The sequence below is a fragment of the Phocoena phocoena genome, chromosome 3 (genome assembly GCF_963924675.1).
Source record: "Phocoena phocoena chromosome 3, mPhoPho1.1, whole genome shotgun sequence".
NCBI lineage: Eukaryota > Metazoa > Chordata > Mammalia > Artiodactyla > Phocoenidae > Phocoena > Phocoena phocoena.
In genome coordinates this window covers 99,565,561-99,590,624 of record NC_089221.1, presented here as the reverse complement: position 1 = coordinate 99,590,624, position 25,064 = coordinate 99,565,561, and positions in this window count along the sequence as shown.

Genomic DNA, 25,064 nt, shown 5'->3' with positions numbered 1-25,064 from the left:
AGTATACCTCTTGATAAATGTCATTTGACTTTTGTGAAAGAGTCAGTATATCATACGAAAGAAATATTAAGTTGGGAGATTAGATTAATTCTACTGATGATATTAAATTACATTCATACTGGAACAGTAGTAAATATCACTTTTTCTCTTTTTAAAATGTTAAAGGTTGTCTCCTTTGTGTTTTTTTTCAAATAAATTCTCATTAACATTTTATTTTTCTCAAGCAGTTTAAGGTTCACAGCAAAGTTGAGGGGAACGTACAGAAATCTTCCATTTATCCCTGTCCCCAAACATACATGACCTCCCCCATTTTCAACATCCTCCAACAGAGTGGTATATTTGTTACAACTGATGAACCCACATTGACACATCATTATCAGCCGAAGTCCATAGTTTACACTAGAGTTCATTCTTAGTGGTATACGTTCTATGGGTTTAGAACAAATGAATAATGACACATATATTGGGTTGGCCAAAAAGTTCTTTCAGGTTTTTCCATAAAATCTTATGGCCAATGAATTTTTGGCCAACCTGATAGATTATTATGGTATCATACAGAGTATTTTTACTGCCTTAAAAATCCTCTGATTTAGTTATTCATCTCACCCCACCCCCCACCAAACCATGGCAATCACCTAGCTTTTTACTGTCTCCATATTTTTGCATTTTCCAGAATGTCATGTAGTTGGAATCATATATTAGTAGTCTTTTCATATTGGCTTTTTTCACTTAGTAAGATGCACTTAAGGTTTCTCCATGTCTTTTCATAGCTAGATGGCTCATTTCCATTTAGTACTGAATAGTATTCCATTATCTGGATTTACCATGATTTATCATTTCACCTACTGAAGGGCATCTTGATTGCTTCCATGTTTTGGCAGTCATGAACAAAGATGCTATTAACATCATGTGCAGGATTTTGTGTGGATATACATTTTCCGATCCTTTGGGTATATACCAAGGAGCACGATTGCTAGATCGTATGGTAAGAATATATTTTGTTTTGTAAGAAACTGCTAAACTGTCTTCCAAAGTGGCTATACAACTTTGCAGTCCTACCAGCAATTTTTGAGAGTTCTTATTGCTCCCCATGCCCACCAGTATTTGGTGTCATCAGTGTCCCAAATTTTGGCCATTCTAAAATGTGTGAAATGGTATCTTGTTTTAATTTGCAGTTCCCTGATGACATATGATGTGGAACTTCTTTTTATATGCTTACTTGCCATTTATACATCTTCTTTGGTGAAATGTCTGTTAAGGTCTTTGACTTGTTTTTGAATCAAGTTGTTTGTTTTCTTCTTGCTGAGTTTCAAGAATCCTTTGTACATTTTGGATAACAGTCCTTTATCAGATGTGTCTTTTGCAAATATTTTCTCCTAGTCTGTATGTTTTCTTCTCATTCTCTTGAAATTCATCTTTCACAGAGCAGAAGTTTTTAATTTTAATAAAGTCCAGTTTATCAATTATTTCTTTCATGGATCATGTCTTTGGTGATATATCTAAAAAGGCATCACCATAATATCCATGGTCATCTAGATTTTCTCTTATGTTATCTTTCAGAAGTTTTATAGTTTTGCATCGTACAGTTAGATCTGTGATACATTTTAATTTTTGTGCAGGGTATAAGGCCTGTGTCCAGATTCATTTTATTTTTTTTGCATTTGGATCTCTAGTTGTTATAGCACCATTTGTCAAAAAGACCATATTTGCTCTATCATACTGCCTTTTCTTCTTTGTCAAAAATGAGTTGACTACATATTATGTGGGTTTATTTCTGGTCTCTCTATTCTGTTTCACTGATCTATTTGTCTAATCTTTCAGCAATACCACATTGTCTTGATTATTGTAGCTTCATAGTAGGTCTTGAAATTTGATGGCATCAGTCCTCGAACTTTGCTCTTCTCCTTCAACATTTATTGGCTGTTCTGGGTTCTTTGCTTTTCTATACAAACTTTATAATCAGTTTGTCAATATCGTAAAGTATATGGCTGGGATTTTGATGGGGATTGCATTGAATCTATAGATCAAGCTAGGAAGAACTGACATCTCAACAATATTGTGTCTTCCTACCAATGAACATGGAATATCTTTCCATTATTTTTGTTCTTTGATTTCATTCAGAGTTTTGTAATTTTTCTCACATATATCTTGTACTTATTTTGTTAGATTAATACCTAAATATTTCATTTTGGGGAGTGCTAATATAAATGGTGTTGTGTTTTTAATTTCGAATTCTACCTGTTCACTGCTGATATACAGGAAGGCAATTGACTTTTTATTGAATAAAAGATTCTTTAAATTCTCTACTGCTTTACATTTTTCAAAAGGTTCACACACATAATTTCATATAATCTCATACTAACCCTTCTTTTCCCCTACCCCTATATTGCCCTCCCCTCTTCCCTCTCCCCACTGGTAGACACTAGTTTATTCTCTGTATCTGTGAGTCTGCTTCTTTATTGTTTCATTCACTGGTTTGTTGTATTTTTAGGATTCAACGTATAAGTGATATAATACAGCATCTGTCTTTCTCTGTCTGACTTAGTATAAAAATAGAATTACCATATGACCCAGCAATTCTTCCTCTGGGCCTATAGTAAAAAAAATTCAAAAAGATACATGCACCCTAATGTTCATAGCAGCATTATGTACAATTTCCAAGGTATGGAAGCAACTTAAGTGTCCATCAATAGATGAATGGATAAAGAAGATGTGTTTTATATATATATATATATATATATATATATATATATACACATGTATATAATGGAATATTACTCAGTCATAGAAAAGATGAAATTTTGCCATTTGCAGCAACATGGATAGACTTGGAGAGCGATTGAATTTTGAATATTAATCCAGTATACTACAAATTTGCTATAATCACTTACTAGTTCCTGGAACGTCTTGGTTGATTCTTTCAAATTTTCTACATAGATAATCATGTCATAATTTTATTTCTTCCTTTCTAATCTGTATACCTTTTATTTCCTTTCATTGTCTTATCATATTAGAACTTCCAGTATGATGTTGAAAAGGAGTGGCGAAAGGGGATATCCTTGCCTCGTACTTGATCTTAGTGGGAAACCTTCAAGTTACTTACCATTAAGCATGATTATTTTATGTTTTAACTTAAGGTTTAATTTGTATATTCATTCTTTTCACTCAAGTTCTAATTCTGATTTTCAAACTAACGAAAAACTGGAGCACACCAAAAAATTTATTTCAGCCATAAATAATTCTTTATTATGTGATCAAAAAAAATTCCTTTGGAGAATGGAAACCAAAGAAAACACAACCCAGTTCAAAGCTTGTGTTGCATTCATTATTTTTTAAATGTGGGTTGTAATATGGTAAAAATCCCACAGATAATAAAGATTTGGAAGCAAAATATCATAATGACCAATGGAAATAACTGTAGAAACAGATTTTATTCACCTGGACTGCTGGCGTAATTATTAACACATAACAGCTTGATTATGTAATAACTACTCAGAAAGCTGTAAGTAAGGGGCTCAAAGCAAAGAATGGGGCCTTCTGTTTGCACAACACAGATTATTTCCCAATAAGCAGAGATATATTTAAAACTCTCAGTGTTTTTATTTCATCTTTCAGTTAAATACATACACAATCAGTTGTAATAGCAAAAGGAAGATGAACTAGGCTCTGAGTTATGAGGGCTAAAACTGATTGCCTCCTACAAACTTTTTAACTACATTGTTATTTTCACCCAAATTACTTATATTTAAGAAGCAAGAGTATCATGAATATGCAATCAAAGGAAAATGAACAAGAGATAAAATGTTTATAAGAACACTAGTAATATATATTTCCACTTATGACCATAAGGGGGTATCTGGTGTTGAACATGTCTTCCTGCCATAAATAACTGTAAAACTAGACAAAAATATGTGTGATAACTTGCTTCAGAGGTTGTACAACAGGTAGCAAACACAGTACTAAGATTCTTGAGAGATCACTGACCTCCATGATTGCTTCGGTTTTTTGCTAGAGACACTTCCTGGATGTGGTACAGGAAGAGAGAGTCAAAGTAGAACACAGCAGTATCACTGTATTGAGGATATGAGATTGGAGTTCTAGGCTAGTGAGTTGGATGAAATGAGTGAGGAAGGTTAATGGAAAGAAGGGAAATGTGCAGTGTGAGACTTCCACAAATCTGCATAAAGAGCCTGCTTGAGATCTTGGCTTAATATCAAGAAGCACTTCTGGATTTCCCTGGTGGCACAGTGGTTGAGAGTCTGCCTGCCGATGCAGGGGACATGGGTTCGTGCCCCGGTCCGGGAAGATCCCACGTGCCACGGAGCGGCTAGGCCCGTGAGCCATGGCCGCTGAGCCTGCGCGTCTGGAGCCTGTGCTCCACAACGGGAGAGGCCACAACAGTGAGAGGCCCACGTACCGCAAAAAAAAAAGCACTTCTACAGGGAAAGAATCTAAGTGGCCAAGCAAAGAATGAACACTGGAGAAAGAATAACTACTAGAGCATGCAAAGGGCTCTGAATAACTACTAGAGCATGATTTCAAAGGACTAGGAAAGACCCTGCAGAATTCTTAAGACACTTAAGAGAGACCCTGTAAGAACCACATCTTATATGTAAATCTAATACAGCCCCAAATTAAAGGCGATTTTATATCCTTCATAGAGAAGCTTTAAAACAACCTCTAAAAGGAACAACTGATATGAAGTAAATTAACTGCTAACATAAATAACACCCAAAACTTCATTAATAAGAGAAAATAACAAAACCTAGATGCTCAACACCATGAGATTGATAGTCTAGTATAAAATAAAAACTACTAGAACTACAAAGAAGAAAAATGATGTCTTTAACCAGAAGAAAAATCCAATAATAGAAATAGACCTAGAAATCATACATATGAAATCTAGAGTTAACCCTTCTTTTGAGTTCTTTAATTGGGTTATAATCTATACTTTTAGTTATCATTTACATTTTAATTCTAATATTTTCATTACATCCTTTTCAGTTATCTGCCAAAGTTGTCCAACTTGTATTTAATTCCTTGTATATTTTAATTATAATTATTTTAACATTTCATTGGATGATTTGGTTATCTGGATCTCCTGTGGATTTGTTTCTATTGTCACTTTTTCCTCTTGGCTTTTGAACCTCTTAGTTTCTGAATATCTAATATATTTGATCAACTGCTGGATAATACATATAAAGATTATACAAGTATTTTTGAGGCACTGGAAAATGTTTTTTCCTTCAGAGATTTACATTGTTTTCTGCCATGCAAGCTAGAGACAGTTAACACTATCCCAATCAAGACTTCTTATTCGCAGCAGGGCTTCAGTTTGGGGAACTACTTGTACAGTTCTGACTACACTTAATCCTAGGGTATAGCCTTATGGAATGTCCCTCAGAAAACTGGCATTTACCAAGACTACTTTTCCTTAGCTCTCTCTAAATTTGAATTTTTGTTTTCTGATCTCCTTGAAGCTGCTGAAAACTCTGCTCAACTTCTCAGCCTCTCATCTACTGATTATGGAACCAGCCATTTATTGCCTTAAAGCAGAAATCAGCAGACTGTCTATAAAAAGCTGAATAATAAACTTTTAGACTTTGCAGACCAAGAAGCAAAATTGAGTATATTATATAGGTAATCATACAACAAGTGAGATATCTCCTATTCTGTCTTCATCCATTTGCCTGGGAAGGGCCATCCTGACTGGTCAGCACACTTTGTGCCCAGTTGCCATATGGAAGAGACATTGTCCAGATGAAGAGGGACCAGCCCCAGCGGAGAGGTCTGGTGGACTAGGCAGGCAGGGAGAATAAGGCGAAGGGGCACCACAGTCAGTTTTACTTTCTGCTTCACTGAAATTGAGATCTCTGTGTACCCTTCTCTTCCCTTCGGGAGCCCAGCCGTTTCCACTTGGGAAGCTTGTGGAGTGGAGCCAACTCACTGAGCTACCAATTCCCAGACTGACATTCTAGGTTGCTGGTAGTTACTAAAAGCAAAGTCCTTAACTTACAGGTAGAGACCAACATGGGCCATGAGCAGCAGCAATAGTAATGATTCTTAACTACCATTGTTGCCAAAAAGTATAATTCCCAAAACTGGAAAAGTAATAAAACATACAATAATATGCCTGTTATTAATTTCGTAGCATAACTTCCTAATGGGATTTAGGACATAAATATAATTTCTAGGTGAAAATTCACTATTTAAAGTTGTTGAAAACAGAGGAAAGATTACTAGATGATATAGAGAGGTACAAATAAGAGAGAAGAGCAGATATTTTTAAGTAATAATCCCTGTCCTAAAAGTCAAGTGTTATTAGTTATAAATTGATATATTAAAAATTATAAGATGTATATATAGCTATGGAACTTAGAGCTCAAAATTTCAAATGAGTGATCATGTACCTGAGTTGAGGTAGGAAGATTAGGATGCAAAACTGAGAGATATTTCCCTGGGGAGGGGAAAGGTAAGGACCTGGGCATAGTTAAATCTGGTAAGCAAAAACAGAAACACTTATTAGTGTTCATACAATTAGAAATATGTATACATGCACACATATTTACATATGCGTTCATGTACATTTTTTGTCTGACCTACTTTACTACCTCTGTTTATTATGACATAGATCCATTGATCAGGCCCAGAAAAATTTGTGTTTCTAAATACAGTAGTCTAGCATAGCCTTAACATAATCTATTCTCCCAAGTTACATACTGAAACCTTTAGTTTAAGAGCAGACAGATTATCCAGAGCCCAAATGTGGATCATTCATGTTTAATTTGGAAAAGCCATATGTCATATTCAAATAGCACATGAGATGTTGTTAGAAGGTCTTCTCATTACCAAGCTATTGTTTTGCTTCATATCTTTGAAATACACACAGAAAAGTAATTAAAGGGGAGAAGCCTAGATTATAAGAAACAGACAATTATTTAGTGTTTTCCCAAAGGTTTGTAGTCTATATGGGATAACTAAAAATATAATTTGACATTGGTCCTAGCAATAGAGGAGTGACTGATACTAGCCTAGCCATCCAAAACTAAAATAGAAAACTGTATGAGGCAACTGTTTGTAAACATTCTACAAAAGGGACCCAGGATTGCAATCACTGAGAGTGTGGGAATATGTGGAATAAGCCCCACAACAGCCCTGGCTCTATGCCTGGAGGCACTTTCTAGAACTGAAGAAAGAAAAGGACAAGCAGAGCACAGTAGTCTTGCTAAACTGAGAAAACACAGACTGCAGATATGGACTACAATGCTGGCTGGAAGTTGTGCATTAAGATACCAGACAGAAGGGAGCTGAATAGAGAAGGAGCCCCAGAAACCTACGTGGAATTCCCCTTCCTTTGTTGGTCAAATATTAAGTTGTGTGCTTTTTGAGTGAGACTCTGCATGGCCTGGAAGAGAATAGCTGCTGGGAACTGTGGGCTAAGTAGAGATTTCAGCATCTCTGCACAGCTAAGAGACATAGAAGTCCAGCCAAAATGAAAGGTCTTTGCTCAATGTTCTTCGTATTCAGCTGATACCCAGAAAGTCCCAGACTAATCCTAGAATGACAAAGACTCACAATAACAAAGCTTTTAAAATGCTTCAAAAAGATAAGCTTATTCACTAGTAAATTAATGCCTGCAAGGATAAAACTTAACACTCTCCAAAAAAAGGCAACAGAAAATGACCAGAAGAAGCCCTAGATGGGGACTTCCCTGGTGGCACAGTGGTTAAGAATCCGCCTCCCAATGCAGGGGACACAGGTTTGAGCCCTGGTCTGGGAAGATCCCACATGCCACGGAGCAACTAAGCTCGTACGCCCTAACTACTGAGCCTGCACTCTAGAGCCCGCGAGCCAAGACTACTGAAGCCTGTGCGCCTAGAGCCCATCTTCTGCAATAAGAGAAGCCACCGCAATGAGAAGCTTGCACACCTGCAATGAGGAGTAGCCCCCACTCGCCATGACTTGAGAAAGCCCACAAGCAGCAAGGAAGACCCAACACAGCCAAAAATTAATTAATTAATTAATTTTTAAAAAGAAGAAGGCCTAGATGTTGGAATTGGTAAAAAACATGTATATATCTATATATATTCAGAAGCTTAAATAAATTTATGGCCATAAGAAAGGGACAGATGTACCTGAAAGTTATAATATTTGAAATGAAAAAGAAAAAGGGTGGGGGTGTCAATAAATGGGTTAAATATAGCTTGGAAACACCAGAAGAGAAAGGATTATCCAGTCCACAAGAATGAAAAGAAAAAAATTCATACAGAGGCTCAAAGATCTGGGAGACAAAATCAAGTGGTATAACATAAATATAAATGGTGTCACAGGTGTAGACAAAGTGACAATGAGACAGAAAGAAGATTTGAAGAAATGATATCTTCAAACTGTCCAAAATTTGGTAAAAACATAAACTTCAAGATCCAGGAAGGTCAGCAAATCCCAAACAGAATGAATAGAAATAAAACACATCTGGATACATCACACTCTAACAGCCAGAAATCATAAATCAAGGTAAAACATTGGAAGCAGCAAGAAAAACAACACATTACATATGAAAACAATGACATAAGTGACTATTGACTTCTAATCAAAAACAATGTAGGCCAGAGACAAAAGAACAAAATCTTAAAAGTGCTGAAGTAAAAAAATTTAAAAATTGTCAACTCAGAATTCTATATCAAGTGAAAAAAATCCTTCAAATGTGAATGTGAAATAAAAGCATTTTCGGATTAGAAAAAAACTAAGCAAATTCATGTTATTCAGACTGAAAGTGACCAATATGGAAACTCCAATATATGGGAAGGGAAAAAGAACAATATAAATATGTGGATAACAGTAAAAAAATTACACTTTTCCCTATTTCTTTAAAATACATATAACTGTATAAAGTAAAAATTATAACACTTTATTTTGAGGCTTATAATGTATGTAAACGAATTTCATATGACACAACACCAAATTCAGTGGAAAATAAATGAAAATACATTGTTTCAAGGGTCTTACAATTTATTTGAAGTAATATAATCAGCAATAATGCATACTGAAAACCAAGAGGAAACACTAAATCTCACACACACACACACACACACACACACACACACAGAAATTAGCTTAAAAAGCCAATAGGAATACCATATATTTGATTAACTCACAATAAATGTTTTTTTTTTCATACTCTGTTCAATCATTAAAATCAATGTATGGTACAGATAGAAAACAAATAATGAAATTGTAGACCAAACATATCAATAATTATATTAATTAAAAGTTAGATGAACAAAATATCAAAAAGAATGATAAATAGACAATAAACATATAAAAAGTTCTTAATGCAATTAACCATTAAGGAAATACAATTAAAAACACAATGCAGGGCTTCCCTGGTGGCGCAGTGGTTGAGAGTCCGCCTGCCGATGCAGAGGACGCGGGTTCGTGCCCTGGTCCAGGAGGATCCCACGTGCCGCGGAGCGGCTGGGCCGGTGAGATGTGGCCGCTGGGCCTGCGCATCCGGAGCCTGTGCTCCGCGGCGGGAGGGGCCACAGCAGTGAGAAGCCCGCGTACCACAAAAAAAAAAAAAAAAAAAAAAAACCACAATGCAGGGCTTCCCTGGTGGCGCAGTGGTTGAGAGTCTGCCTGCTGATGCAGGGGATGCGGGTTCATGCCCTGCTCCGGGAAGGTCCCACGTGCCGCGGAGTGGCTGGGCCCGTGAGCCATGGCCACTGAGCCTGCACATCCAGAGCCTGTGCTCCACAACGGGAGAGGCCACGACAGTGAGAGGCCCATGTACCGCAAAAATAAAATAAAATAAAATAAAATATTTTAAAAAACACAATGCAACACCAATACACACCCATCAATATGGCTAAAATTAAAAATATTGAGTAACAACACCAAATGTTTGCAAGGGTATGGATCAACCACAAGTCTAACACACGGTCAGCAGATGTGCAAAACTGTGCAACTGCTTTGGAGAAGAAATTTTTTATAAAATTAAATATGCATTTACCCTTTAATCCAGAAATTTCTCTCTTAGGTATTTACTCAAGGGGTCAGAAAATTTATGTTCATGAATATAGTCACAAAGATTCATAGAAGGCTGTCTACTCATAATAGCAAAACAAGGGAAACAATCCAAATTTCCATCAGTAAGAAAATAAATAAGCTATATATAATATGTTCATACACTAGAATGTTAACAATCAAAAGAAAAAGAGTGAACTTCTGATACATGTAAAAACATACATAAATATCACATATTATGCTAAAATCCAGAAGTTGGGCATAATGGAGTTTTACAGTACAACTCCATTTATATTAATAAAATTCTAGAAGGGGTAAATGTACCCTATGGTGAAAAATATCAAAACAGAATTTGCCCCCTTATAGGGAAGGAGGTGGGATAGGCTGAGTAGGTAAAACAAGGAATATTTCTGGAGTAATGGAATTAGCTTATATCTTCAAAGGGGTATGGATTACATGAGTGTTATAGTTGCCAAAATTCATCTAATTGTACACTTAAGGTTTGTACATCTCACTGTATGTATATTTTATCTCAAAGAAACTCAAGAAAAACATTCCCACATCTAATATCATACTCAGTGGTGAAAGATAAAGTTTTTTTCTCTAAGATGAAACACAAGATAAGGATGGCTGCTTTTGCTACTCCTATTCAACATAGTTCTAGAAGTCCAAGTCAGAGAAATTAAGCAAGAAAAAGAAATAAAGAGCATACAAACTGGAAAGATAGAAGTATAATTAATCTTGGTTCACAAAAGACATGATCTTATCTGTAGAAAACACTAAAAATTCCATGCACACACACACACACAAAAAAAACATTAGAACCAACAAACAAGTACAGCAAAGTTACAGGAAAACAATTAACACACAAAAATCAACTATATTTCTATATATTAACAATGAACAATTCACAAAGGAAACTAAGAAAATAATTCCATTTAAAATACTGTCAAATAGAATAAAATACTTAGAAACAAATATAACCAAAGAAACTAAAGACTTGTATACTGAAAACTACAAATCTTTACTAAAGGAAATTAAAGAAGAAACAAATAAATGGAAAGATAGCCCATTTCATAAACTGGGAGACTTAATATTGCTAATATGTCAATACTACCCAAACTCATCTCTAGATTCAATGCAATACTATGAAAATCTCAACGGTGTTTTTGCATAAACAGAAAAATCCATCCTAAAATTCATATGGAATCTCAAAGGACCCCGGATAGTCAAACAATCTTGAAAAGCACAAACCTGGAGATATCACACATCCTTAATTCAAAACTTACTACAAAGCTATGGTAATAAAAACAGCGTAGCATAAAGACAGACATATAGATCAGTAGAATAGAATAGAGCACCCAGAAACACATATAGTCAAATGATTTTAAACCAGGGTGCCAAGATCATTTAGTGGGTGAAAGGATAGTCCTTTCAACAAATGGTGATGGGAAAACTAGATATCCACATGCAAAAAAAAAATGGGACGCTCACCTTACACCATAAACAAAAATTGATTAAAAATGGATCAAAGACATAAATATAAGAGCTTTAAAACTATGCTTATGAACTCCTAGAAGAAAAAATAGGAAGATATTTCATAATTTTGGATTTAGCTCTGATACCTTTTTTAAAGATTTTTACATCAGTTTTAGGTTTACAAGAAAATTGGGAAGAAGGTAGAGAGATATACCTGCTCCCGCCACACAAGCACAACCTTGGTCAACATCATTTACCAGACGGCGATGTATATATTTATTTATTTATTTACTTACTTACATACTTACTTACTTTCCACGGATGAACCTACATTGACATATCACAATCACCCACAGTTAACAGTCAATATCCTAGGGTTCATTCCTGGTGTCATTCATTGCATGGGTTTAGACAACAATAAAATGGCCTATATCCATTATTATAAAATCATACACAATATTTTAACTACCCTAAAAATCTTCTGTGTTCTACTTATTCATCTCTCATCCCATCTACCACAGGCAACCACTGATCTTTACTATTTCCATAGTGTTGCCTTGTCCAGTTGGAATCATACAGTAGAGAGCATTTTCAGACTGGCTTTTTTCATTTAATAGTATGCATGTAAGCTTCCTCCAAGTCCTTTCATGACTTGATAGCTCATTTCTTTTTGGTGCTTAATAGTATTCCATTGTCTGGATGTACCATAGCTTACTTATCCATTCATCTACTGAAGGTAATCTTAGTTGCTTTCAGGTTCTGGCAATTATAAATGAAGCTGCTATAAACCCCCATGCACAGGTTTTTGTGTTGACTATGATAACTTTTTATGACTCCAAAAGCACAAGTAATAAAAGAAAAAAATAGACAAATTGGACTTTATCGAAATTTAAAACGTTTGTGTGTCAAAAGACTATAAAGAGTGAAAATATAACACATGGAATGGCAGAAAAATATTTGCAAATGCTGTATCTGATAAGTGCTTGATATGCAGAATACATTTTTTTAATTGCTACAACTAAACAACAATGAAAAAAAGCAAAAAAAAAATCCAATTTAAAAAATGGGCAAATGACTTGAATAGACATTTCTTCAAAAAAGATGCACAAATGGCCAATAAGCATATGAAAAAATGTTTGACATCACTAATCATAAGGGCAATGCAAACCAAACCATAAAGAGGTATCACAAACCCACTAGGATGTCTACTTTTTTTTAAGGGAAAAAAACCCCAACTGTTTATGAATATGTGGAGAAATTAGAACGCTTGTACATTGCTGGTGGGAATGTAAAATGGTGCAGCCATCATGGGAAATGGTACGGCAATTCCTACAAAATTTAAAAATAAAATTACCATATGATTCAGCTATTCCGTGCCTGGGTACATACCCAAAAGTTGTGAAAGCAGGGACTCAGATATTTGTACACTCACACTCACAGTAGCATTATTTATAATCACCAAGGTAGCAGCAAGTATCCATTGACAGATGAATAAACAAAATGTGATATATATATATATATATATATATATATATATATATATATTCAAAGGAGTATGATTCAGCCTTAAAATGAAAGGAAATTCTGACACAGGCTACAACATGAATGAGCATTGAAGACATTATGCTACATTAAATATGCCGGTCACAAAAGGACAAACACTGCATGATTTCATTTATATGAGGTATCTAAAGTAGACAAATTCAGAGAGACAGAAAGTAGAGTGGTGTTGCCATGGACTGGGCGAGTGGAAAGTGGGGAGTTTGTGTATAAGGGGTAGAATTTCAGTTAAGGAAGGTGGAAACGTTCTGGAGATGGATGGTGGTGATGTTTGCACATCAGTATGAATATACCTAATGCCACTGAACTATACTCTTAAAAATAGTTGAAATGTAATTTTTATGTTACATATATTTTACTGTAATAAATTTTTAATTAATTTTTAAAATGGCATGGAATATGATTTTCTTTAAAAGTACATAATAAATGGAGAAGTATACTATAGCCATAGAAGTTTTTGATGAAAATTTTAAGTTGTAGAAAGAGGTTACCTAGGCTGACTAAAATGAATATGTTTGCATGATAAGGATGAAGAAACAGAAGGATTTTCTCCAGGTGAGGCATCAGTATTCTATATAGAGAATATGAGGATACCAAAGGACAATTTTAAACATGTAAAACCCTTCTTCACTGTGCAACATTATAAAAGATCAATATTAGAAGTCATTTAAAAATAAAGTCACAAATCTTAGAGTCCATGCACTCCTTCTTTAAACAAGTATGTATTGAAAGTCTACTTTGTGTCATGCATCATTCTCAGGACTAGGAATACATAAATGAAGAAGAGAAAGAGAACAGTGTGTGTAGGAAGGGACTGAGTGAGAGTGAGAGAGAGAATCAGTGGTTCATAAGTGCTACAGAGATAAAGGAAGAAAAGGGTGAGAGGGTGATTGGAGTAGAGTGGGTATCATTTTAACTGTCAGAACAACCATCTCCTGGATAGTGACATTTGGGCAAAGATCTGAAGATGGTGAGGGAAGAAGCCATGTGAGTAAGTGAGGGAAAAACGTTCCAAACAGAGGGAAGAACAAATGTAAAATTTCCCATGCAAGAAGTTGTCTGCTGTGTTCCATAAACACCAAACAGACCAGAATAATTGGAGAGCAGTTTGCAAGAGGCTGAAAGTTTAGAGATGAAACCAGACAGACAGTGGAAAACCCAATGCTTTTACAGACCTTTAGAAGGACTTTGACTTTTATTATTTTTACTATCAGTTAATTTGGGGTTACATTTTTATCAAATTAGGTAAAATAAAGTAAGAATTAAGGAGTTATACAAAAATTTCCTTAACATTTATGGGACAAAGTCATGGTGAGGTTTGAGCTAATTTTACCTGTTTACATTTTTCAATTTTACTCTTACTATTATGTAGAGAAGAGAACACAATGGGAGGAAGTAGGCAATGGAGATCAATCAGGAGACAATTTAACAATCCAGGTGAGAGATAATGGTGATTTGGGTAATGGTAGAAGCAGTAATAAGGGATTAGCCTTAGAATATATTGTTATGCAAATGCATGTGCAGTGGAATGTGAGGGCAAAAAGGAATCAAGGATAACTTCAAGGCTTTAATCTATGCAATTGGAAGTATATAGATTTACCGTTAAATGAGTTGAAGAAGAATGTGAGAGAAGTAGGTTTATGGGGATAAGATCAGGAACATTTTTTGGACTTACAAGTTTAATATATAAACAGCTGTGTTTATGTGTGTTAAAGTCATGAGAAGGTCTGAACTGTAGATGTAAATTTGGGAGACATAAATTTTTTGAACTGTCAGCATATAAATGGTATTCAAAGCTATAAGACTGAGATCACTAAGCAATGGCTAGAGAGGGAGGTGAGAAGAGAGGGGAAGAGTGGTGGGGGGAGGGGAGAGAGAGAGAGAGAATAAAAAATGAAAAAAAAAATTAAAAACTCAGCATTAGAGCAGTTTAAAGTTGCAGACCAGTCATAAAAGGAGGAAATTATTAGCTTTTCAATAAGTCAAAAGGACACAGTTAAGGATGAATTATGGCTAACAAAGGGAAGAAGTTATACACAAAATTCCCTGAACAGTTACGGAGTACAAACATGTGACAAGAAACATTGCACTTTTATTCAAGTATGAGACTATGATCTAAGGAAGTTCTCAGAAAAATCTCGAATTGGCTGTCATTTCAAGATATACAGAATTTTAGAGCTATATCTATTCAGCAGTTATTTATGGTATGTTTACTAAATAAAAGGCAGAGAAATATGCCAAGTGAAAGATCAGGTTTACTGTCCCTATACCTAGGAAGTTTATACACTAGGAAAATAAATGAGTCATACTCAGATATTTATTATTTAATTCAGTATGTGTAAAGTAACTAACAAATGAGTAAGTTGTTGGAGACTGGATCACTTTTCATTCTATATGATTTAAATGTACATAACTTAAAAAAAAAAGAAAAAAAATGTGGACTCATTTAACTGTAAAAGTTTACATGGTACCATCAACTTCAGTCTCAAGTGTGGTTATAGGAATCTGGTCTCTATTATAGCTCTACTTCTTTCTGTTTAGTCTTCACTTGTAGATAGACTGTTTACTTGTGGTAGCTCCCAGCAGATCCAGGTATATATATAAAATATATTATATATATATATACTTTATATATAATTAATTTATAATTAATTTATTTATTATAATTAAATTCTAGCAGAAAAAAAAGAATCTTTTCCCCAAAATTTCTAACTAGCATTCTGGGCTAGTCTCATGAGTCTCAATTAAGTTATACTGATATTTATGAATCAATATATGGCTAGGTTGAAGGGGAGGGGGAGGATGGATGGTGTCGCTTGGCTTAAATATATGTCAAATGTACATAAGCTAAGGATAGTAGAGGAATGGTTTCAAAAGAATGTCAGATTACTATTATGAGAAGAGAGGATAATAAATGCTGAATGGGGCAAAAAATGTATATATATACATACATATATACAAAATATATATCTGTGTACATATTATGTGACTTATTGCGTGTGTGAGCAATTAAAGACGACCTAAGGGAAGTTGGAATTTGAGCATGGACCTTGAGAATTTAGGTAGTTGAAGGCTCTTGGAAGAAAGAAGACATCCCAGGTTGAAGGACTTATAAAGCAAATGGACACTGACAAAAAAAACAATTTTGAATGGATGGTCAAAAAAAGGCAAATTTGACTGGGGTGTTGAATGTATATATTGAGGACTCATGTGAAATGATGCCAGGGTAGAGGGCTGATGTTTCATTTACTAATGGGAATCCCCTGACATTTGCGGAGAAGTAACATAACGTGTGATTTAGAATGAATTTGTAACCAATAACAAAATACCCAATTAATAGCAGCTTATGCCATAGAGCATTTATTTTTTATATAAGAAGTCCAGAAGTAGACATTCCCCGGCCTTAACATTCTTCTACTCTGTCTTCCTTGATGTGGTGACATTTGTCTTATGGCTTTATATCCTCACACATCAGAACAATAAACTTCTCTTTACACAGCTCTCTCTTTCTTAGGGGGAAATATATTCCCATGTTCCCAGCATAAAATTGATTGCATCTCTGGCCAAAACTGTCACACAACTACCCTAGACCAATCACTGTCAAGGGAGAACAGGTTGCCATTAATTAGACCACACCTATCACGATTTATACTCTGCACTAGACATTTTGCTATTCTTAATCACATTTCTATTAGCAAAGAAAAAGAGGTAATGTTTATTGAACAGACTACCAATAGAATGTACCACATGTCTGGAAAGACAAAATTAATCTGCAATTTGTGTGCAGATGGATGAGGAGGTGAGTTATAAAGGGTAGTGATAGCATCTACAGGCAGGGCATCAACAAGAGTATTGCCACTGAGAAACTGTCTATATCCTTGGAGGATATAAACCACCCCGCAATGTGAGGTTATAAAAAAGAGACAGATTACGGCAATATTTTTTTGATCCATCTCCTAGACTAATGGAAATAAAAACAAAAATAAACAAATGAGGGACTTCCCTGGTGGCGCAGTGTTTGAGAGTCCGCCTGCCGATGCAGGGGACACGGCTTCGTGCCCGGTCTGGAAAGATCCCACACGCCGCGGAGCGGCTGGGCCCGTGAGCCATGGCCACTGAGCCTGCGCGTCCGGAGCCTGTGCTCCGCAACGGAAGAGGCCACAGCAGTGAGAGGCCCGCGTAACGCAAAAAATATATAAATAAATAAATAAACAAATGGGACCTAATTAAACTTAAAAGCTTTTGCACAGCAAAGAAAACCATAAACAAAATGGAAAAGAAAACCTACGGACTAGAAAAAAATATTTGCAAATGATGCAACCAACAAGGGATCAATTTCCAAAATACACAAACTGCACTTACAACTCAATATAAAAAATAAATTAATTAATTAAAAATGGGCAGAAGACCTAAAGAGACATTTCTCTGAAGAAGACATACAGATGGCCAAGAGGCACGTGAAAAGGTGCTCAATATAGCTAGTTATTAGAGAAACGCAAATCAAAACTACAATGAGGTATCACCTCACATCAGTCAGAATGGCCATCATAAAAAGTCAATAGATAATAAATATTGGAGAGGGTATGGCAAAAAAGGAACCCTTCTGCACTGTTGGTGGGAATGTAATTTGAAGCAGCCACTATGGAAATACTCTTATGTGAAATCTAAAAAAAAATGATATAAATGAACTTATTTACAAAATAGAAATAGACTCACAGATACAGAAAACAAAATTATGGTTACTGAAGGGGATAGCTGGGGCTGGGTGGAAGTGATAAATTAGGAGTTTGGGATTAAAATATACACACTACTATTTATAAAATAGTTAAACAACAAGGACTTACTGTATAGCACAGGGAACTATATTCAACATCTTATAATATCCTATAATGGAAAAAATTTGAAAAAAATGTATAAATGAATCACTTTCCTGTATACCTGAAACACATTATAATTTAACTATACTTCAATTAAAAAATGGTTAGAAAAAGAGACAAAGAGAGAGGTCTTATTTGGTTTGTACTCTGCACTAGGAGATTATTTAATTGTTTTCATCTCCTCATATCCCCAGGAGACCACTAACAATTGTTCTCCCAATTTACTTTCTATTGAATAGTTTTAAACCTCCTTCCTATACTCTTCACCTACCCTCTGGCTTCTCTGGAAAAGGCAATGAAAGCAGTTTTATTTCCATCTTTTACTTATTAAAATTTTTTCACTTCCACTAGCTTAATGAAACATCCAACATTTGGCATTTTGCCACCTTGCCTATTCTCTACTGCGTGAATTTTCAATTCCTTTCTTAAAAGAAAGTAATACCCAATGGGCAATACAGAGATTTGAAGAAGCAAATGACTTGACAAGGGCAAAAATACTGTTATGAGCAGTGTTTATATGCCTATATGGGTATGAATAGCTAGCAAAATAAACACAGATAATAAACCATGCTCCATTCTGCTTTCTATTATTACATAAAATTTCTTTTAAAATCTATGATCAAGACTGTGTCTAGATCCTACCTGTCTGTTGTCAATCCATAGAGTTGTAATACATAGAACAGCAATCAAATAGGATACATGAGGTTCTCTAATCAAATGGGAGTAAGGCCTCTGAAACCACTGCTTACTGATTGATCCAGTAATCTGGATCATATGTCTACACTAGGGCACAATCAACCCATTTTTCTTTGCAAAACATTTCACATGTGTTCAAATACAGTTTCCTGAAACAAATGCATCTTTGACTAAAACTTGATTCATAGAAATAATCAGATTTCACCATTAAGTTTACTGAGCATGTAATTTATGGGCACAAACCATAGCCAATATTGGAGGGTGTAGCAAAGTGGCTTTCAATGATCAAAGATTAACGACCAGAGGTCAAAACATGCAATGGTAGCAGTCACATTACCATAAATTATAACATACATTTCTCAGTTGATAATAATAAAAATATGTGAGTGCTCACATATTTCTTTAAAGTCAGACCAGCTATTCAGTTTTTTAATTAAAAAGTTTCTTAATTTCATGACAAATGAGACCTACTAAAACCCTCCTAGCTACTCTGGAATGTTAACTTCAAAGGAAGGCAATAAATTTTTGGTAGGAAATCCTCAGCTCTTCTACTTTCTTAGGCTTTACTTAATACAGTAATCCTAAAAAATAAAATAAAAAATAAAAAAATAAACAGAAAACATCCATTGTTGAAATGTCTGTTCCTGTTATTTAAAAATTTTTTCTTTTATTTTTATTTTCCTGAGAACATAGAAATAGGCTCTGAAAAAATTTATAAAAAATATTACTTTTAAATATGAATACTCTCAGAAAGATGGACTAACATAATTAACATAATCATTTTCTTTGCCATATAACTTTATATACATATAAAATATACATTTTATATGACTTTAATATATTTTATATAACATTTTACTTCTAGGAATTGAAAGATGCTATGCCCCAAGTTGCTGCATTGATAACTTTTTCTGTCAACAAATGTAAAACAGAAGATATAGAATAAAGTGTGCTTTATATAGCCACTTTTAGCTATGTCTTGGGTTGAAATATGTCATTTTATTTTAAAAAATAATAGTACGAATGACTACTATAGGGCTTTGTAAATTATCAATAAGTTGGCAAACCAAAGCTTTCATCAAGTTACTTTTTCCCAAATCCAATTAAAATATACAAAAATATACATAATATACAAATTGAAAAGCTTTTTATGCAAAAAAGAAATACCTATTTCTAAATACATTCCACTAAAAGTAAACATCTAACATTTACTGGAGGCTAAAGAAATATCTTTTGTTTTGTTTTTCCCTATTGACAAAATACTCCATCTGCTTAGTTCTATCATGAAAACAGCTGAAAGACAATTCATCAGAAAAACTAAATACTTACTAAGCCAAACTAATTATGTACACAAATATATTGATTCTTCCAGTACAATGTCCCTGAACAGCTAAACATTATTGAAGTTCTTTACATTGTGCATGTTTAAACGAAAACATCTACTAATCTAAACTATTTTCCATCAGAATTCACAAACCATTTCATTGCAGTAATTATAAATACAATGGAAGAGCAATTAAAGGTATTAGCCATGTGATCCTCAAAGACTCACACTAGAAAACGAAGAACTCTACTGTTTTAAACGTCAAATTAAAAAAACAAAAAGTTATCAAAAAAGGAGAGAGAGAGCTAAATCCTCTTGTCTGTACTACAGGAGTAAGCAATGGAACCAAGGAAAATCATGAGAAAATGTACCTTTACATACATTGTTTATAACTTTGTTTTTCTTAGTTTAAAATAAGCAAATTGTTTTTGTAAAAGTGAATATAGTGAAAAATAAATAGAAAGGCAAGCTTAATTGAACCAAAGCACTATTGGCAGTCTATGCTTTCAAACATGCCTGATTCTCAGATAGTAGCTACTCTTGGCATTTTACATATCCCTTATCAATTAAAAGTCTGTTATTTTTTTCTCTACCCATGTTCTTAACATGAAGAGACTTAGACACTGAGGCCAATTTATTCTCCCTCTCCATGCACCATGTTTTATATTTAAAAAAAGAAGAATCAACTTCAAATCAATTGTCAAGATACTAAAATAAATTTAATATATATAATATGCTAAATTACTTCGAAACAACTCAGGGTTCAACAGAGAGAACTGATGAAGAAGCACACTTCCATTCACATTGTTTATTCATCTAGGAAATATTTACTTTGCAACAAATACAGAGGCCTCTAGAAGTCTAGGGGATATACTGATGAATACACATGATAACTGCTCTCAAGGAAATTTTCATCTTACCCTCAATTTTATGCAGGTCACTTTCACACAGTTTCTTTTTAATTTCTATTGAAATACAGTTGATTTACAATGTTGTGTTAATTTCAGGTCTACAGCAAAATGACTCAGTTATATATGTATGTATATATATTATATATATATAATCTTTTTTAGATTCTTTTCCATTATAGGTTATTACAAGATATTGAATATAGTTCTCTGTGTTATACAGTAGGTCCTTGTTGTTCATCTATTTTATATATAGTAGTGTGTATATGTTAATCCTAACCTCATAATTTATCCCTCTCCCATGTTTTCCCCTTCAGTAACCATAAGTTTGTTTTCTATGTCTGTGAGTCTATTTCTGTTCTGTAAATAATTTCATTTGTATAATTTTTTTAGATTCTACATATAAACATATCATATGATATTTGTCTTTCTCTGTTTGACTTACTTCACTTAGTATGATCATCTCTAGGTCCATCCATGTTGCTGCAAATGGCATTATTTCATTCTTTTTTTATGGCTGAGTAATACACTTTCACACAGATTTAAAGTTTTGCACAGTGAAATCCTGGAAGCACTAGCTAGAAAGCCCTCTTTATTAGGATAAAAAAAATATCTTCTAGCAATAAAAGACAATAATTAATTTTTAAAAATTATCTGTTTCCTCTTCTTGGGTGACAGGAAACTAAAAATTAACGTATTGCTTCCTTGAACCCCCCAAAATCATCCTTGTGATTCTCAATGTATGTTTGCAATCCATTTTTTTAAACTCCTGTCTCAGCTCCTCTACTGCAAACCCACTCGTCAAATGCTGCTGTCTCAATGGCTCAACATTGATTTTCTACACTTTTGAACAAGTTCTTGAAATTCAAAGGGTCAATGATGGTAAAACGCATTACTATCCACATGCCTGCTATGGTGGAAAGCGTAACAATTACTTTCTAGAAAGTTAGTTTTTGTCACATTCAAAATAATCTATCTGTTTATTTGAAGACCTACAGAGCTCAATGTAAAAGAGACCTCAGATACATAAATATCAGATATGTGATCCTTTTTGCATAGAAAATAAAAAAATATTCAGTAGAAGGATAATCTACTTTATATAGAAAATAAGCAAATATGAAGTTCTTGTAGCAACTGAGTAAGTGAGGTTACACTGGTAAATAAAATCATTTTAAATTGTTCAGATTTATTGTGAGTCAGCTTTGCAATCATTTAAAAATCATGAAATATGCAAGCCCTGTGCTAGCCCAGCTGCTTAATTTTCCAGGATTATTTATAAATCACTTCTGTTCAATAAGTAAAATTACCTTCCCTGTTAAATTTGAATTACCAGACACTTGCAAAATATTTCTGAAACCAGCAACTGTTTTCTCATTTGCTACTTGGCATTTCTTCAAAAACTTATTTAACACTTGTCTCTACGTCTCAGAGATTTGATCAAGCATGTTTTAGTGATTTGTTTTCCCACTATAGCAGTGTCTGACTTCCAGCAGACAGTATTTCTGCAAATAAGCTTCCCAGGTGTGAAGTGTCTAAATCACACAGTAATGCACAGATGTGCCCAGGCCCAAGGAGCATGGAGTGGTTACATGGCAGAGCCCTCAGCAGCTGCAGTCAGCAGAGATACATGATATGGTAGAAAAAATAACCTTAGAGACATTTCCTTGATTCATGGGCTTAGAGATGTTGAAGTAGCTGTTCTCTTTCTGCCAGAAGCCAGAAGCCAGAAGAGTGGTCTAAAACTGGTGGTCAAACTTTGATCACCAGAATCACCTGGGCAGCATTTTAAATCTACAGATTCCTGGGCTTCATGCCCAGCAATTTTGTTCAGTAGCCTTGAGACCAGGAATCTATATTTTTTATGAAGTTCCCCAGTTAGGAAAGTTTCTCTAATTCCCTAGTGAGGCTTGCCTCACTATTTATTAGAATAAATGATAGAACCATACTATAGCTGTATATAAATACCAATTGTATTGGGTATATTTACTTCTACATATCATTCATATATATATATATATATATATGAATGATATATATATATACAAACTGATAGATAAATTTTATATTTTTATATATATACATCTGTCAGTTTAGTGATCTTGACTATAATTCATTTAATTAGGTGTCCAGAAGTAATTTTTTAACTACCACTTTTGCTTGTCTTTATAATGTCCCTGTAAAGAAGCAATTCAGATATTCTTATACAGAAATATTTGAACCAAAGGTAAGTGAATCATAATTAGCAACCCTTACAGATGGGGTGGAAATGAGGTCTATTTGAACTTTTTTGATGTGATATGTGACAAAAGAATAATCTGGGCTCTGACAATATGGAAACCACTGATCTAACTCTTCTCTCCTCCCCCCTGCCCATCATCATTCCTTCTAAGAAAAGCAAATGCATTCCCAGGCAACTGCATTAAGTCATTTTGCAGAGAGTAAAGAGTCAGCACTTCTTTACCTTCCAAATTCATATGGATAAGTGCCATCGCGTCTAAAAACAGAAAGAGCCAAAATTGTATGTAAGTGGGAGGCAAACTTCCATATTGAAGGGGGTGTGTGGAATGCTGGTTAAGAGCCCAAACTCTGGAGCCTTGGTACCTGGGTCCAATCCTGGTGGTGCCATTTATAAGCTTGTGACTTTGGGCGATGTATACAATATGTTTTTGTTTCAGGTTCCTAATCTGGAAAAACGGGGTTAATGTTCACATCTACCTCCTTAGGTTATTGTGAGTATCAGTGATTGCTACCTTATTACTCTTTGGTCAGCAGACCAGCAGCACTGGCATTATCCAGAGCTTGTTAGAAAGGCAGAATCTCAGGCCCTGTCCCAGGATCCACATTTTTAATAAAATTTTCACATGTGGCACGTGACGTTTTTTAATTGAAGTATATTTGATATACAATATTATATAAGTTACAAGTGTACAATACAGTGATTTGCAATTTTTAAAGGTTATATTCCACTTATAGTTACGATAAAATATTTGCTATATTCTTCGTGTTGTACAATATATCCTTGTAGCTTATTTTAAAACTAATGGTTTGTACCTCTTACTCCCCTACCCCTATATTGCCCCTCCCCCCTTCCCTCTCTCCACTGGTAACCACTAGTTGTTCTCTATATCTGTGAATCTTCTTTTTTGTTACAGTTTGTTGTAGTTCTTAGATTCCACATAAGTGATATTATACAGTATTTGTCTTCCTCTGTCTGACTTATTTCACTTAGCATATGCCCTCCAAGTCAATCTATGTTGTTGAAAATGGCAAAATTTTATTTTTTCTTTATGATTTAGTAATATTCTATTGTGTGTGTATGTATATATAGATAGTATTCCATTGTGTGTGTATGTGTGTGGATATAGATATATAAGCAGATGTAGTACATGATTGCTGAATTTCAAAGTCCCTACACTTTGCCTGCGGAGGGCAGTGGCCCTCAGTTTAAAAAGGGTAAAACCAGAAGAGGCTGCTAAAATGCTACTAAGACCCGGTTCTGAGACTTGGGGTAAGCCCAGGAATCTGCATTTATACAGCCCTTCACCATTCTGATATTTTGGACAGGATATGATGCTAGCAGGTGGCTTGATTAAGAAAAGTTTTATATTCCTTTCTGAGAATCACAAACTGTGTCCTGGACCCAATGAGCTACCACTGAAGGGTTTAACTAGTGGAGTGAAGTGACCAACACTTTTTTTTATGGGATAACTCTGGGGGAAATGCGGTGAGTGGTTGATCTGAATTTAATTATGAAGAGACAGTTAAGAGTACTGGCTCTGGAGCCTGCGTTCCTGATGTGCTGTGCAACCTGGTACAAGTCACTTTCATGCTCTGTGCCTTAGTGTGCTCATCTCTGAAATAGGACAGATAACGGGACAGTTGTGAAGATTGTAAAGTACTTAAAGCATTGCTTAAAACGTAGTATAGGGCTTCCCTGGTGGCGCAGTGGTTGAGAGTCCGCCTGCCGATGCAGGGGACACAGGTTCGTACCCCGGTTCGGGAAGATCCCACAAGCCGCAGAGCGGCTGGGCCCGTGAGCCATGGCCGCTGAGCCTGCGCGTCCGGAGCCTGTGCTCCACAACGGGAGAGGCCACAACAGTGAGAGGCCCACGTACCGCAAAAAAAAAAAAAAAAAAAAGTAGTATACATGTAGCAACGGAAAATACTTAATCATCATCATCTTTATGCTATACCAGA